The sequence below is a fragment of the Trachemys scripta genome, chromosome 7 (genome assembly GCF_013100865.1).
Source record: "Trachemys scripta elegans isolate TJP31775 chromosome 7, CAS_Tse_1.0, whole genome shotgun sequence".
NCBI classification, from domain to species: Eukaryota; Metazoa; Chordata; order Testudines; family Emydidae; genus Trachemys; species Trachemys scripta.
The window spans coordinates 105620961-105639352 of NC_048304.1; the positions used below are offsets into that span (position 1 = coordinate 105620961).

Genomic DNA, 18392 nt, shown 5'->3' on the forward strand with positions numbered 1-18392 from the left:
AATATTATTTACTTTTTCTATGACTGAAGATTGATTGAAACATATCCTCAGCTGCTGCCAGCTGGCTCTCAATGGAGTTGTGCTAGTTTACACTGGCCCATTTTTTAAAAAGAGGAAACATGTCTAACATAGAATATGCCCATTCAGAGAAACAAGGCTTCTAATATGCAGAAAACAAAAGCCCATCCAGGAGATACTAGCGCTGAGTCAACTTTCATTATCTTGAAAGAGAGTCAGAAACTTTCCTTTTTCTTTCTCACATACTTTTCTAAGCGAAGAGAGGCCCCTTTAAGAGAGAACCATAATAGTAAAAGTGGGACTAAAATAAAATGAAACATAAATCAATTAACATCAAAAAGCAAAAGTAGCTACAGAACCTAAAGAGGGCTGTACCCTGGGGTGAAAGTGCAACACCAAGATTTCATGGGAGGGATGGAACAAACCACCTCACCAGGCCAGAAGAAGCCAAGTTTTAAATGTCCAGTAGAGCTTATAAGTGAGTCTTTTTGCATTGGACAGCCCAGTCACACACAGAATTCTGGGAGGGTTTCTTTAAATCCATGCAGAAGCCAAGAAATGGTTACCAGTATCTGATCATAGACCTTTGGTTTGTCCTTTCTTTGGAAGGAAATACATGCAAATGTTGCTGTCTCTAAAAAGGGGTTGATGCATGTTAATCAAGTAATGTTAGGTAATTACAGTACTGCCAACTCTCGCAATGTTTAGTGTGTTTCTTAAATCCCCAGCCCCTGGAGTCAAGAGATTTTAAATGAAAGCTGAGCTTCTCATGCAAAGAAATGCATTATGAACCCAGTCATGGTTGCCAAGGAATGCTTGAAAATGTGAAGCAAGTGCTCCCTAAAGGCTCAGAAACCAGTAGACAAAGGGAAAGAACCCAACATTTAAAAAACAAATCTAATGATTTTTAAGTCAATCTCATGATTTTGGGTGGCCTAACTCATGATTTTCAAATGCTAGGAGTTGGCAGTACTGTAATTCGTCCATGCAACATGTTGATATGGATTTTCCCATATCAGGGATGAGTTTTCTAGCTTCTGTGTTTGCACTGAGGAATCATTCATTGTTGTGCACTGACAAAACAGCTGGCACAGTTGTTTATCCAAATAGCACAGGGACTGTCCTCAGCTTTGAAGTGGTGTCAGGATTCAGCATTGGGTCAGTTCTTCTCAGGATGTTGCTTCGGAAGAGAACTATGGTGAGACCAGAACTATGCTGGAGGAGGTTCATGGGAGCCCTTAGTTAAAAATCAGGGCTCAAAATGGGCTGGAACTTCTCTCTTTTGTTCTTCCCATTTCTCTGCTCCATATGTGAGCCCTGAGGAGTCCGTTTCACTTCTTGATTTTCATGGAGCAGAAGAGAGTGGGGAAGGAGGGAAGCAATAAATGAAGCAGATGTTCTGTCTGAGGAGATGGCTAGAAGCACTTGTGGAAGCTGCTGCCTCACTTCATACCACCACAGTCTTCTTTCCTCAAAACCTCTCAGAAGTGAGAGGGGATAGAAGCCACCAAGAGAAGGCTGGAGTGTGAAAGAAGGTTGAGAAATCATGGACTAATTATAAACTTCAACCTGAGCCTTAACTTCTTTCTGACTGGATGTTAATATAGACTTCAGAATAATTATTTCTGAATACCATAAGTAGATAATTATTCACTAGCAAAGACTACAAAGTCAGCTTGCTGTTGGGGGCATCAGTGGGAAAATGCAGATTTTCTCTTTCGTGGACGTGCATGCAATTGTAAATGACTCAACACTGAAGGGAATTAAGCAGTATCTCAGAGGCAGCATTTGAAGAAAGCTGAAAATAAGGTGCTTGGTTCACCTGAATATAAGCAGATATTGGTTCATTTGTGTTTGCTTTTCAGTATCTCTTTCTAACACTTCAGAGGCAGATTAGATTGCTTTACTTGTGTTGGGGCACACTTGCTCAGATGAGTAATCTCAGCAGTTTAGTGGCGCTACTCATTTGAGTATGTGTGAATAAGAGTTCCCCAATGTGGCCCTCAGGGAACCACTTATGGGTCCAGAATTATATGAGTTCTAATCTCCTGCTGTTTCTACCCTCCAGGAGCTGAAATACTATGAGAATACCAGATTTTATATCATTTCACCCCCCTAAATGGCTCCCTGAGATGTTAAGATGCAAGAGAAACTATAGACATAAATACTAGACCCCCACATACATCTCACTAGAATGGTTTTCAAGAAAGCAACTTCTTCAGGTGGTACTTGGCATTGATTCAAAGGACAGTCATGGCAGGAAGTTGCTTTGACTTCTTCAAAGAGGAAGACGTTATGTGAGAAAACATGGACAGGCTGAAGCAGCAGCTACTATAACTCATCACAAAATTAAACCATTCCTGAATAGACAGATTCTGCCACTTTTATTCATATAGGGTACTGTCTTACTCTGTGAGTCTCATTAAAACAACAAGTCAAATTCTGCCAGTCTTACTCTCACTGTGTAGTGCCTTACTTCTCAAGTGGTCTGACTGAAATTAGTGGAATTACTTGTGACCCTTGGATTTTCCTCATTATCCAAAGACCTGAGAAACTTCTGAAGATATAAGTAATGTTGTCATGCTCATTTGCTTTTGACCTATGAAGGCGTCTGCATCCAATCTGTCCACATAGCTCGGATGGTGGGTCATATGCGACACAGATTTCCTATCAGTTTTTTCATCCTCTCAGTCCCTTACATCCCATCCCTGTTGAAGCTTCACAAAGTTCCATCAGCTCTGATGGATACTCTGATGTTCCAAATATAGAGCTGAGCATTGTAGTGTAGTTGGCAATCACTAAAGGAAATTGCTTGAGCACTTCCCTCCAAAGCTTCCTTAATTTAGCATAGTGGATGCAAATAGTCATCTCTTTGCACTGATGAATTGTGAAGAACAGGAAGGGAGAGTTCCCTTCCCCTCTCTCCGTATTTCCATATCTCCACTGGAACTATCAATATTGGTTCCTTTGCAGCTTCCACATATAGGAACCATCTTCTGGTAACAGATTGTTGTGTGTTTAATGAATCTGAGGAAAACAAGAAATTTAAAGGCTTCAGGACTACACGAGTTTGCTGTTCAGTCTGCCAAATTCACACTAACTCAAACAACTCACAGAAGTTTGGCTTCTCATTCATTAAAGAGATTTATGTAAGGTACGGGGTTCCAAAATCTATTTCCAGGATTCTGGAGTGGCATTAACTATTTGCAAGCGTGAGATGAAATCCAAGTGGAGCTAACCAGTGTCTTTGTCATTTACACTCCTCATTACCATACAGAAAGGAATAACTGTCCAGACATTACCACCTCTGCAGGGGGAATCAGAGCAACCTAACTGGTAACCTACAGGACCTCAGAGTTATTAACACCAGAGTTACGAACTGACTGGTCAACCACACACCTCATTTGGAACCCGAAGTACGCAATCAGGCAGCAGCAGAGACAATAGCAAATACAGTACAGGACTGTTCTAAAAAAATAAAGGGAAAGTTTAAAAAAACGATTTGGCAAGGTAAGGAACCTGTTTCTGTGCTTGTTTCATTTAAATGAAGATGCTTAAAAGCAGCATTTTTCTTCTGCATAGTAAAGTTTCAAAGCTGTATTAAGTCAATGTTCAGTTGTAAACTTTTGAAAGAATAACCATAACGTTTTGTTCAGAGTTATGAACATTTCAGAGTTACAAACAACCCCCTTTGCCAAGGTGTTCGTAACTCTGAGGGTCTACAGTTGTCACTGTATTGGCTCAGTTGCCTAGGATCAGTGGGTTCTTTAGGAATGTGTCCGTGGAATAACATCCACTGTTATAATTCTAAGGCCTATTTCAGTCCACTGCAAGGGCCCTTAGTCAGTCAGTGTAGGGTACTCAAAAGCCATAGGCACAGAGAATCTATATATTCTAAAGAAACTAGAATAGTATTAAAAAAAGCAAGCCCTATTCTTTTCAAGTTGCAAAGAAAGCCTCCGTTGTATAACACTTTGCAGTGCTGGTTATTTTGAGCCAGCAGGCTAAAACAAACATACTAACATATGTGTGAGCTTCACCCACGTATCTCATCAGGAATCCAACTTCAGCTACAGTACCTGGGTGCGGCCAGTGAGATGTTAACACTAGATAATTAACACACTAATGTCCCTCTTAAATTATTGAAATGTACTAATAAGAGCTAGTTTTCATTCTGTGGTTCCCTGAAAAGAAAAAAACAAAAACATCTCCAGCACTCCACTACTACCGTAGACATAAGACCCAGCTGTCCTATGCCAGCTGTGTGGTGTCAGAACAAAGATGTATATATTATTGTAATTGATGCGTTTGACCTTTTATCAACATTTATTATGGCATATTAGCTCAACTGCGTGACACTTTATCTGGCTTGCCTCAAATGAATAGCTACATCATTTCCTTCCACCCTTAGATTTAGATAATTTCTCTCAGCACAGAGTCATTCTAGGCAGCCTTGTTCTTCAAATATTTTCCTTGGGCGGATGAATAGCTTAAAACCCTGTTTTTTGAAAGGGGTGGTTCTTTCTACATCAATGTGTTTTCTGAGGCTTTTCAACCGGTAGCCTAATGGAAAGCTCTAAGCTAACACCTCAGCAGTGGAAAGTGTCACTGAGAACATTCACTGAGAACATTCGCCTGTTCAGGTTATTCAATAACAAAGATTGCCCAATAACCCAAATTATGACAATGGCAGTTAAGATTTTTGAACTGTCTCCAGCCCTACGGATTGTAACTATACTGATGGGATCTGTAATGGAATCTATACTAAATAATGGGTTTTGCATGCTTGTTGTGCCTAGATGACATACTTTATAGGTCACCGGGTTTGAGATCATTCTTCATAGGTCACTGGGTCAGATCATTCAGTGATCATTCAGTCTATTTAGTTCATCTGAGCCATTAGACCTTTCCTGACTGATCATTTTTCTAGGCTTTACCCCTGACTCTACGATCTTAATGTCACCTTGTCACTAAGTCAACAATGCCAGGAGAGCTCTGCCTATCCAGGTTCAACCTTAAGAAAACAGAAAAAGCTGGCTTGCTAACATTGTCCTAACTTTTCCTGTGAAAGGCTGTGTTATCTGGTGGTGTAGGTGAATTTCACTAGTACTCAATCCATCCAGTCTCTCTCTGGTGATCACCACTGACACTTTGACATTGTTATAGGGAACACTTGCATTCTGAGGTACAGTTTTGCAGCTTAAACTTTCTGCAAGACAAATTCCTTCATATAAATCATCAAGAACTCTGAGCAAGCAAGTCCTGAGCCCATCAAGAATTCTCTGCCTTTGGAGCATTATTGCCTGGCTGTAAGTAGATGGACATCATTTCACAAAGGTAGGCATTGACATGGGTTTTAGTAATATTTGAAGTGTGTCTATGCTTTGAAAAACGGTTCTGTAAAAATGGCATGGTAGGATTCCATGTCTATTGTTTCTCAGTGACTCTATATCAAGTTTATTCTGTTTATGGGAAAAAAGTTTTTCTATTTGCCAGCTCAATATGGGAAGTCAAAGTCAAGCTGGATTCTTCCTGGCTTGTGCAGCATCCTTAGTAATTAAGAGTCTGCAGCCGAAACAATTCTGTAGATGATGTCCTTGGAACAGAATCCACTCACGATCCCATAGCTGTATTGGCTCTGAAGTGTTACTGGGAGTAAAAAGTGGTAAAATTTTATTTTTGTCACCAAAGTGAATAAACCAGACTCTGAATACAGGTCTATTCAGTAAGAAGGTTCCTTTTTACAGTCATTTTTCTGACCATAACTGCTCTTTAAGTTGAAATCTCTCAGTGGCTTAAGATATGAGTGATCCCTTTTGTGTCATTATTATGGTCCTCCACAAGAAGTTTTGTGCAGCCTAAATGGTGACCAAGTTACTTCAAGACCTCGTATCAAAGCCACCAATGGGTTTGCCCGTGTCTCCTTTCACTATTTCCAGGTGTCAGTATCACATAGCAAATCAGATATTAGCTGGAGTCCATGATCCTCATGGTCTAGTCAATTAGAAAGCATAACTGCCACCTTTGAGTAGCAGCCCAACACTCTTCTAGTTTGCTGGGTTCTTATCCATCAGTTGGTATTTGCTGCTTGCAGTTACTAATTTTGCTCTTTTTCCCCCTTTCAGTTGCCAAGAAGGAAAATGCAAAATCACTGCCAGCACCATGTCCTTAATCTGAGAAGGAACAGCAACTGAGATGATCGGACAAACCACCTCTGACCCTCTCCTGTCATTTCTCTCTATCCTTTTCCGCTGTTTGTTTGTAAGGGAGTCTTTCCCCTGCCACTCCTATTCCTTAAGAGCAAGGGGACAATAAACTGATGTTGTTTTTCACTGACCCAGATGGTGTGTCATTTTCCTTTAATTGCTCTTAATTCTTTCAGTTTAAATTTGTACCTAGAGATGGGCTCCAACCAAAACATTCAGATCTGGGTCTGTGTTTGGATTTCAAACTCTCCCAGCCTTTGGGGAGATTTGGATTTAAGATTTTGTGTTCGGCTCATTATAAAGATCAGGGCTGTTTGCAAAGTTTGAAGGCATTTTGCACTTGAAGGTTTGCGTTTTGATATCTGCTCACCCAAAGTGCAGGGGTGTTTGGGACCAGGACTTGGTTCAGGCCCATCTCTACTTGCTTTAGTTATTTATTTGTGATTGTGGGTAACAGTTGTTGTTCTTGTGACTTAGGGATAATCATGGAACTCACAAGTGGGGTTGCACGTGGTCATCCCTAATGACTGAAGGCTACCATGTGTTCTATTTACAGGGCAGCTCATGTGATGGTGTACTTGCGGAACTATAACAATAAATCTTTGGCTTTGCCTATAGCTGTCGTTATTATTAGCATAGCTGTAGAGGACAACCGCTTAGTCTAGAACTATCCTGTATTGGCAATTATCCTCCCCACTTGAGTGATACGGGTTTCTTTGATGAGAACCTCTCTCTTGCATTAAGATGTTAAACATAAATGAAGAGATCATGTGGGCCATAGAGCCAAGGAAATCTGCAGAGCTTCTGTCTTCTTAAACACCACCATTTATTACTTTCCCCTTTGTTATATGTGTAGTTTAAGTGTTGAATCCAGGCAAGTCTTTTACTTATTCATTGTGAAAGTGTATCTTTATCTTGTTAGCCAGGCAGAAAGTTAGGGTGTAGCTACCACTGGCAGGAAAACTGGGAGACTTCATAGTCCCGCCTTTTTTTTTTTTTTTATGGTTGAGCCATTAAGTCAAGATAAAATTATATTCTCATGATAGAATCGTTCCTCTCTACACAATTAAAGTGGTTCTTTTTTATTTATTGAAATCTTTCGCAACACTTGACAGCTACCTGAGTTATATCAGTTTCCTTTATTATGTGGTGAGGCTGAATCATTGTTCTGCATGGTCTGTAATAAAGGTTAAGTTGAAGAGGAATTATGTGGAAAGGAGTGTCGCCTCTTATCATAGAAAGAAGTAGTGTCTTGTTTCTTGGCAAAGAGCTACATGCTGAGCTGTAACGAAATGGCAGGAGGATTGTGGTTGCCCTGCTATAAATTTTACAACTAAATCCTAGATTTGGGTGTAATAGGTGACTATATTTTTTATAAACTTTACTTTTTCCTTAACATTTTGCTTTTCCATCTAAACCGATTCAGATAAATGACCAAACACACAATAAGTCATGAAGTAAAATGAATTAGAAAAGTGTTTAGGAGAGAGCGGGAACTGGGATTGGGAAAAGATTTATAACAATCCTTTATCCTTGCCCACTGCCTTTCATCTTTTATCCAAGGCTCTCTGGAGGCCAAATCCAAAGCCCTTGGAAGTTAGTGGAAAGACTCCCATTGACTACTATGAATTTGAATCGGTCTCAATGAACTTTACAAATATTAATCAAGCCTTGCAATATGCCTTGTGAGGTAGATAAGAATTATAGCCATTTCACAGATGGAGAATCCAAGGGCTGGTCTACACTAACTCTGTAAGTCGATCTAAATTATGCTGGTTCAGTTACATAAGTTATGTAACTGAAGTTGATGTAACGTAGGTTGATTTACAGCTGTGTCTACACCATGCTATGTTGACGGGTGATGCTCTCCCATCGACATAGCTTCCGCTTCTTGGGGAGGTGGAGTATAGACGTTCATGGGAGAGTGCCCTCCTATCAACTTAGACTGTCTTGACCAGACCTGTTAAATCGACACCGCCGCATTGATCACAGCAGTGCAGATTTAACCAGTAGTGTAGACATGGCCTAAGACTGATACAACTTGTCTTGGGGTGACGTAAAATACTCTTCTCAGCCCCAAAATGGTGGTAGGGATGTTTTATTGTGGGGTGTAGATTTTCTCCTCTTAAATGAAAACATTCTTAATTAATTATTTTGCAGAGTCAGAAACAGACCTAAATTATGCTAGAAAGGGGGCAAAAGACACAGAACTGAGCCCCTATCTTCTCCACAACAGAAGTTAAATTATTTCCTGAAAGAGTGAGGAAATGAGACCACATGTCAAATAATTATTAGAATAATTAAACATACAGTGTTTTCCAAAATATAAAAAAAAAAAATGAAGTAAACATCAAAGTGAATATGGACCTCTATCATTTCAGATGCCGCTTCTGAGATATCTAGATTGCACAGAATGAGGATTGATTTGAACTGTAGCCTTCAATATCTCCATTCTTATCAGAATCTCTTTCTATTAATATTTAGTTAGCCCTCCAGTTTTGTTTGAAACCTTCTAGGGAAGTCTGGCTGTTATCACATGGACAGTCTCCCCTGACTGGGCAGAAGTATTACACAATATTTATAGCTTTAATTCTGCCTTTCAGCACATAACTCCTGTCCCATACAAATTTTCTGGAGCAATTTGGCTTACTGTGAGAATGCTGGTTGATTTCTAATTTTTGTTTTAAATCTACAGGATGAGTTGGAACTGGGAATTTTTTTTCTGTTGCACAGCTCTCTGTCTGCGCTTATGCCGTCCTCTGATGACGTACTTGATATACTTTAAAAGTATGTGCCTGATTCTGACACCCTTATTTGCATTGTAAAAACACCTCACGGCCAAAGAGGTCCTGCTGACTTCAGTAGAACCATTTACTGAGTAATGGACTAGTGTGCATGGATAAGGATATCAGAATCTGGCCATATAAGCAAAGAGAAAATGAAATCTTTGGTATACTGGCCAAATTCTAGCAGAGCACTATGTATATAAAGCACTCTTCCGAAAACCCCCCTACACTAAGGAAAGCTAATCCTGGCTACCCTTCAAAATTCCAGGTAAGAAGCTGGGGCTGGACAAAGTTTGGCCTGCATGCTTTTGAACCTAGAGTCCCATACCCAGCAGTGGTCTTGCTGCATGTAGAGATTATAATCTGTGTAAAGGGGAGGGGATTTTTGTGTGTACATGGGGGGTCCATTGCCAGTCAGAATATGGGTGTAGAATCTGGCCTAAGGGGATTCGGTCTGGTTAATGAAACTTGTAAATCGTCTAAAACTTGTCAAATAAGATTTGCAAACTGAATAATTGTTCACATACATGCTCTTCAAATTTGTGATTTTCTGCTAGGTGGAAGTGAGGTTTGCATTTTCCACAGTGAAGCCTGACTGCTTTTCCTTTTTGAGAGCCACTGATGTAAAAATTACTTGTTCCGTTCTATGTCTCACATTCATTCATTCCTGTAACTTTACCTATGGTGCTATTTTCAACAACTGGATTGCACTTACTGACCTCTCTTTCTCTGGTACAAGGAAAATGTTGCCTTTTCAGCAGTCTTCTAAATAGTAGCTGCCAAAAGATGAACTTAGCTTGGAGACTTGGCCTCACCTACCCTTGCTTATTGAAGCAGATATTTGAGTTACGGTCTGAATAGTGTTGGACTTGGATATAAAGAGCTATTTTGTCACATTTTGAAGTATGGTCATGTGGAAGCTTTTCACAAGTGGCCAAATTTGTTCTCAGTTACACTAGTGTAGCTTTCTATTGATTTCTATGGAATTAACTCAAGAGTTACATAAAGAGCAAATTCTGGACCTAAGTATTTCTATTCTATCACATTTCACAAAGTTTTGAAATTTCCCAAAGCTTGCGACAGATTCAGAAGTGAATGGCAATTCTTAGTATGAGCAAAGAGATTTGATTCAGAAATGAAAATGACTGGTTCATTTATTCTCTCCTTTTAACAGACATTGTTATATGTTTTGCAAAGCAAAACAGATGCCTGAATTGATTTTACTGTTGCAGTAATCAAAGGAACATTATAGTGAGAGCATTTCATTCAAAAACTGAATCTTAGTTCAATCACTTTAGCTATGCTAAACACAGCTTTTTCGCTGACTTTTTTAGCAACAGAATTATTAAAAAAATCAATGCAGAAATGCAATCTGTAATCCAAGAGCTATGAAATGTTACTGTTTTTGAGAAATATAAAAATGTAAAATAAGGATCAATTTCTGATTTTCTGTATCCTCTCCTTACTTATAAATGGATTTTATATTAGACTTTCTACTGAGAGATAAATTATTTGCAGCTGAGTAATTTTTGAATTTGTTCTGTACAGAGGGTCACTATTACAAGAGAGTTTGAAATCTGTGTTTGCTGGTAAAGCACACATACTTGTCCACATTCTTCAGGATGGAGAGTACAGAGGAGAGTGTGGTATAGGTGTCTGTCATATTAAGTATTGGTCATGCTCCCTTCAGTCATGGCATAGTAGCTGAAATATGTTACAGCTTAATACAGCTCTATGGTTGAGCTGCTTTTCCATACTTTTCATTATGGTTGATGAAGGAGATGCAACTTTGAATAAATTGTACGGTTTTGCCTAGTGTTTAATTGCTGAATTTGGAGCTGTATTCTTTGCATACCCAAAACTTCCATGGAGGCCACAGTAATATTTGCCTGAATAAGAACCGCAACACTAAGACTGTAATCATTACAAGCATAATGTATGGTATTCTTGCATTTACTGGACATTACCTTTTAATCCCATGAATGAATCTTTGACTGACCAACCTGACTATTGCAAATACACAAAAGAGTGCTTCATATTACTTAGGGGCTAAGAAAGGAGCTTCCCCCTGAACTTGTTGGCTGGAAGGGTGATGGTGGCCATGACATGGGACTATGAGATTGAGAAGATAGAGCAGGTATAAATGTGGGATTTTAGGGCTCTAAACTGGACTCTGAGGACTAAGAGGGCAGAGAGGAGAGAATAAAGTATTGTCAGTATTACTATTTTGTCAAAATATCAGTTGCAAAATTGTTCCATAGTTTTCATTCATTCCTATCAGTATGGAATCTAATCTAATCTAAAAGTCTCTAACTATCTGCCTATAGTATTAGTCTGATTCTCTATCTGCCTCCCATACAGGGTGAAATCCACTTTACCTTCGTAAAGCCCGAGTATCTATGTGGGTGAGTTCACAGATGCTGGGGAGCTAGAATGCACCCCATGCCCAATGCCAGAGTTCAGAGCAGCTGCCATTCCAGTTTATAGGACTGAATAATGGCCATGGCCTCTCTGCACAGTTGCACAGGGTAGTGATGCCACTGGATCTGTGTACAGGTAGATCTGTGGACCAGACCCTCACTGTATAAAGTCCTTAGAGATTTACTGATGACAAATGTTCTATAAAAGAGAACGGTTTTATTATTATTATTGTGGCCTTGCACACAAGACTATGTGGGACTGGCTCAGAGACCTTTTTGCAGCATGCAGAGGATGTTCCACCAGTGGATACCTGGTACACCTCTGTTTGGGGCTTATGTGGTGCAGAGGTCCTTTGACTGGCCCTCTGTATCATGGAGAAATCTCTCCCGTAGAGAGCATTGATGGTGTGGTGTGATATCATGTTCAGAATCCTTGTACTGACATGAGTTTGGGATAGTTGCATTACTCACAGGTGGCAAAGTTTTACAGGTCATTACAAGTGAGTGCAGATAAAACTTTCTGTGCCACACCACCTTGTATTCTATATATGCCACATATGTTACATACTATTTTAGAAATGTTTTAGAAGGGGTTTAAAATGTTTTTGTGCTTTTTTTAATCCTTCAACCAGTAAAGCCAGGCTTCCCTAGTTACCAGAACCACTTTGTGCTTCAGTTTCTTCATCTGTAAAGTGGGGACAATAATAGCTACCCAAGTTTGTAGACCACTTTGAGCTAGGATGAAAAGAGCTAGTTGTAGTCAAGCAAAGATATGATCCATGAAGAAGGGCCAGTAAATTGTAGGTAGAGGAAATACGTTTTTGAATCATGTAGGAGGTTCTGCTGTGTCTGATGACATGCACAACAATTTATTTGTTCATTAATTAATTTGACAATAATGAAAAATGTACTATTAATTTACAGGATCAACAGCAAGAAATTGTAGATTAGCCTTAAGAAACTCTTCTGGCCATTGATGTTAATTGATAAAGTAATACAAATTATGTATGGTGTTGGCTTCACTTCTAAGTTTCAACACGGGCTACCTCTGTCTTCATACAGCATGAACATTTGTTTTGGCGTTTGATCACAAGACCTAGTGGCCTTACGTGACACTTATCAATGTTGGTTTCTTCTTCTCACAATGCTGTTTACTGGAAGAACAACACTTGGTAGCTGCAATATTGTGCCAGAGAGCAGATCTCAGATAACCCTGATTCTTCCTATAAAACTGTAAGGGCTACTTGTGCTTCCACTCAGTCTGGATTTAGAAGCAATAAATGTGCGGGGAAATTATTTGCTTGATGTTTCCAATTTCCATGAACTTAGTACTGTTGATAAAGATAGTACTAACGATAGAGATAACCATGTCTGCAATATATTTCTAGGTGTGGTTATAGGACCAGTGGTTTTCAATAGTATTCAGCTGGGTGGTAGTTGGGAAGGGACATAATTTATACCAAAGAGTAAATGTGAAGAAGGTAAGGGGAAGATTTGGACATTTTGGTTCATTTGTTCAGCACTATCATTCCACTTCCTGTGTGTTAAAATGGTGGGGACAGTGCACTTATGATAGGCATTCTTATGATAGGCTTACCTGGGAACAGGCAGAGTAAGAAAAGTTCTGATTAAATGCGTGAACTCTGCAAGAACTGATTGTAGGGCCCAAAATGAGTATTACAAACTTAGGTGTTATCAGCAAATAGAGCTAGGCCAAAGTTGGACTGCTGTAGAAAATTTAGCTGTGCTGTAAGTGGATGGAACTTCACTTAAATCAATGGAGTTGTGCCTGCTTACCTCAGGGCTGAATTTAGCTCCTTGCATCTGATTCCATTTGAACTTCAAAGTTGGGTGCAATGGGGTTTTCCTCATTGAATCTCTGGATCTGAACCCACCACTGTGGTTCTGGTGTATGGCTGGACTCAAAAGTGCAGGAGGCCTTTTTTCCAGATCTATTTCAGATTCAGTCCAAGATGGTGGAAAATGAATGAGATCAACTGGGCCAGTGAGATTTCAGTCAATTTGGTGATGAAATCTCACCAGAACAACTCTCAAGATGTCAGGACTATCTAACTCTAGTTCTGCCTTAAACTCAGCCTAAACCTAATCTTGATCCAGGTATGAATATTACCTCCTCCTCCCATTTCAGTGAGGAAACTGTATTATTTTAAAATATTTGGTTTTTATCTAAAGAGTGTCTCTTTAGAAACATCGGCCCAATTGAAAACTGAAGCCTACACCTGCGATAGACAAGAAAACTGTATACAAATATATACACCGGCTTCCTTCAAAAAGAGCAAGGTTAATAAAAAGAAGGTAGAAAGCCTGAGGAACGTTCTGTTTCTTGTATCGTTGGTTTGCATGAATAGGGCATGACAGGGCATGGCTATGCTCAGGTCACACCATGCCTCAGGAGTGTTATGAGGCAGGACGGGAAGCCAAAGATTACATTTCAGTGGAAAGTTTGACTTGTTTCTTGGTGGGGAGGGTTTTGAAAAGTCTAGCATCAAGTGGTAATTAAAACAAAGGAGTCAGACCTGAAAATAGACCACCCATGAGTGGACAAACTGAGGGGGACCTGAACAGAAGGAGAACTTCAGATGATCTTAAAACCCAGTTTAAAAGACCCTATTGTTTCTCTTTTTTGCACATAGGGAGCTTACTATTATTATACTGTTGCCACATTCTGAAATCCTCACTTATGGCCAGACCAAGACGCCTTGGGGGCATGCAGAACAGTGTGCACCATAGTATGTCCAACCAAGGTAGAGTACTTTTGCCTGAACTTGTCATAGTTGCTGCCTCCTGGGTAGTGCAGTCCTAGGTGTGTATAGGAGCTTGTTGCAGAAGCATTAATCATTCATTACCTTAGGGAAAGATAATTATTCGTATAGAAATCATGCCCTATTAATAAGGAACTTTGTTTAACTATTTGAATGTTGCTGAGTGCTCCAGGCACTGTACATCCTAACTTTCCACTGACTTATAATCAATAATAACGATACTTTGCATTTGTATAACACTTTCCATCTGACGATCTCAAAGCACTTTAGAAACACAATGAATTCAACCACATGACACCTCTGGAAAGAGGGAAAATATAGTTATCCCCATTTTATAGTTGGGGGAAACAGATACACAGAGAGATCAAGTGACTTACCTCTGATGACCCAGGAAATTTGTGGCAGAACAAAACCAAAATGCAAATATCACAGTTCCAAGCCCTGTGGTTTAACCATTCTCGCTTCTCTATGTCTACAGCATGGTAATGGCAGCACAGAGATTAGCAGTGAAAGAGTTAAATCATTACTGTGAGCTGGATCATCTCCTTCCTTGAAGTTTCCCAGGGACTGTCTCTTGAAGTGGGAGGGATTTATGGAGCTACAGAATGGGTAGGGTCTTTGGCCTCCCAACCCAGTGGATCGTGGTGGTCAGAGAGGTAGGGAAGCTCCAGTCTACCACAGAGAGAAGACATCCACATGGAAGGCTGGCCACTTTGCAAAATTCTACTAGAGCTGTGGCATTGGCTGAGCCCTCTATGGCTACACAGTAGCAGTCACAGACCGTGGTTAAAGCAGATCAAATTTGGAGGGAGAGCTCAGCAATTCTGGTGGTTGTAAGTCAGCACTGGTGTTATGTCACATGGTTAAGTACTGTTGCACCACCTTGTGCGATGGGATGTGGCACAGGAAAGAACAAGAACAAGAGAATAAGTATACCTGAAAGGTATCATCTATGTCCCTGAGCAGGCCCTGACCCATCCTGGAGGGGATGGATAGCTGGTACCAACTGTCTCTCCCTCTTTCCCTCTCTGCCTCCTTGAGGGGAGGGGAAACCCAAAGGGACACACATCTTCCTGCAGAAGGGAGGCAGATAGGGGAATCCCAGCTTGGACAACTCTTCTCCAATTAGGTGCTGCTCGACCTACTGATGGGAAGGCTTGGAGCCCTATCAACTCCTAGCCAGGCCCCAGCTCCTGCTGCTCCCACTTCAGATTCTCCCACCCAATGAACTTCATTTCACCAGCCACTGAAGAGGCAGGAAGAGGAGGAACTCTGGTGGAGCTCTGCATCTCTTCCCTACCCCCAAGCCCCAAAAAAGAGAGGAAACAGAACTCTCTTCCTTGTGTTAGTGGAGGATGGGGAGCTGTGGCTCTCACATGCTCCCTCTTTCTTTAATGTCTGCTGAGCAACTCCCTTGCTGGTTTGACGCCAACGTACCTTGTTTGGTATCCCTAATGTCAAGGTTCAGGCCTCTGTGAAGTCACTAACTCAGCCACTTCAACGTGCTGATCTGATGGTACAGCTCTCTCTGAGGTTTAGCCCCTGTAGCTTGCTGGTCTTTTCTCAAGGGCAGGCCTGTGATGTCACTGACTCAACAGTGCTAGTTTGCTGGTCTGATGTCAATGCATAGGCTTTGTGGTATCATTGACTCATCTCCTTTAGCTGGCTAGGCTTATGTCAAGGTGGAGGAATCTCTGAGGGGAATGACTAGCTTATTGGTCAAATGTCAGGCATCTGTGGCTTGCCTGCTACTGGAGAAATTCAGAAGTGCACATCTGTGGGTCACAGGCCTATACTGTGTATAGGTTAAGCAGGTTCTTTTTTAGCATAAGCATTAGGAGGCTGTGCATTTATAGGAGTACTTGAGTTCTATCCCTGCTGTTGACATGAAGTTCTGAGCAGTTTGCCGCAGAGTAACAACTGTGCAGACTGCGGCTTTGTTGCCCTGTTATTACATTGCCCTGCAATTAGGAGTATGGGGTGTGAATAGCAGTGCATACTGAAGTGCTGCACTATAACTCCCCTGTGTGGACACTGCGAGCACGAACTGAAAGGGTCCTACTTCACGTTAACGTAATTCTTCAAACGGGAGTCTGATGTGATTGATTTCTGCGCCTCTACCCACTCTGCCTTTTTTACATTGCACGCTACTTGCACAAATCCAGGCTATCTGTATTACAAATATGTGGTTTGATTTTGGCTAATTATGTGTAATTTTGATTGCCTGAAATTCTTTGCGTTTAGCTTTGACAGTTTCCACCTGGTCGTTGGGTTGGTCACAGATTTATGTGGAAGTTACCAGTAAATTGTACATTAAGTTGACCAATCTAACATGAGAATCTCGAGTCTCTACCATTGGCCCTTTTGAACAGTAAATCATAAGAAAAAAGTATCGATTCTTCCCCCTCCCCACCCCCCAGTTTTGCACTCTGGATGAACCTTGTTCTCACAAGACAATAGTAGGTAATTTTTTTTTTTTTACTAGCCAGCTGGTCTTTAACTGAACAATCTCAATAACATCCACCACAAACTCTAATCCAAATAAATGAGAAAATATGATTTACAATCTGCAAAGCCAATCAATATCAGTTCATAATGAGTTTTAATGCTTAGCAGCATATTTTCAAATTTTGTTCTTTCATATAGCAATTTATTTTTAATTGCATATTGGGAGATAAGGGTTTTGTGTTTTTCAAATCATTTATATGAATTATTTTTTCAGTTGCTTTAACCACAATACAGCAAAATGGTGAAAGAGGATTAGGGGAATTATTTAGGAAAAACACTGATTTCTATAATCAGATCTGAATTGCAATCTGTCTGGTTTTGAATAGCAGTACATTTGCCACAGAGACTGCCAGAAGCTGAGAAATGATTGGGCTACTATTATTGAATATTTGGTAGACTGCTCAGTACCATGGAAGCCTTACTTGATTTCTTTCTTTTTAATACACACTGGGGCCTTAATTCTAAAGCCCTTACTCAGTTTTTAGTTGGGTGAAACTCCCAAGTAAAGACTAAAGTAAAAAGTAAATTAAGACTGAGTAAAAACGGAGTGGCAAATTGTGGCCCTTGGGATTTGTGGATGGAGAGCTCTTCCTCTCCCCACATGGAAGGAGGAGTCAGCTAACTCCACCACTCCATTGCCTTCTTCATAAGGGTTTTGCATGGATCCAGGAATCCATGAGGGGGTGATAAGCAGTGGAGATCAGCAGAGGAAAGTTAATGCAATCAGAAAAGTGCCACTCTGCGCTGGGAAACCCTTAGCTTGGGAGTTTCTAGCAGAGCCCCAGGATGCCCAGAACTGATTTGGAGGCACCAGGCCTTTGTGAGATTGGTCCTGGGACGTTGGTGGATCCCTGTTTCAGAACCTTAGTTTCTTCTTTGTAGGAGACAGCGCTAGTGTCCACTTTTTAATAAAGGAATTCAGAGGAAAGTCCAGAATCACATGGTGTTCCCTGGCCCCATACATGTATTTCTGCAAAGGGACATTGTCTGACCATAAATAAAAATTTCAGAATTTGGCCTATGGATTTACTGGGTGTTTTGCTGGCATAAGAATTGATTAGAAACTGAGTGAAGATTTCAGGATTTGGTCTTGATAGAATTAAGTCAGAGTCAGAAGCGGTGCTAACCCATTGGGGGTCCTAAGCAGGAATATCCCCCCCCCCCAAAAAAAAACATACTAATAGAGGGGCCCCTTGAGTTGCTCTGGGCCCTGTGCAATTGCTTAATCTGCTTATGCCTAGTGCCAGCTCTGTTCAGAGTAGAGCTCAAGTAGCTACAACATCCCTGGAACTACTGACTAATAATACTTTGTGTTTCTATGGTGCCTTTCATCTGAGGAGCTCAAAGCTCTTATTCATCTTTAGAACAAATACTAAAACTACAGGAAGGTAGAACACACCAGACTGTGTGGTGGAAGAGCACTATATTTAATTTTTGATAGCATCCTAAAATGACTGTGTTTTGTGGATAATTATGTGACTTTTACCTATCAGTGCATGTCATCAGTGGTATAATACCCATGTCTCTAGTTTAGTATAGATATCAGAGCCAAAAGGATTTTAAGAACTGTTAACATATTTACATATTTTAATACTGACATTACTCCATGTCATTTTATTTGCATCTTACATCTCATGACATTTCCTATCATCTTATGTGGTTAAACACAGC

At 40.4% G+C, this 18392-nt stretch overlaps 1 protein-coding gene across 2 annotated transcripts in view; it reads left to right on the top strand.

Moving 5' to 3' along the window:
* FAM53B (family with sequence similarity 53 member B) overlaps window positions 1-18392 on the top strand; it is a 135354-nt gene that overhangs the window by 12665 nt on the left and 104297 nt on the right. The window lies entirely within an intron of this gene.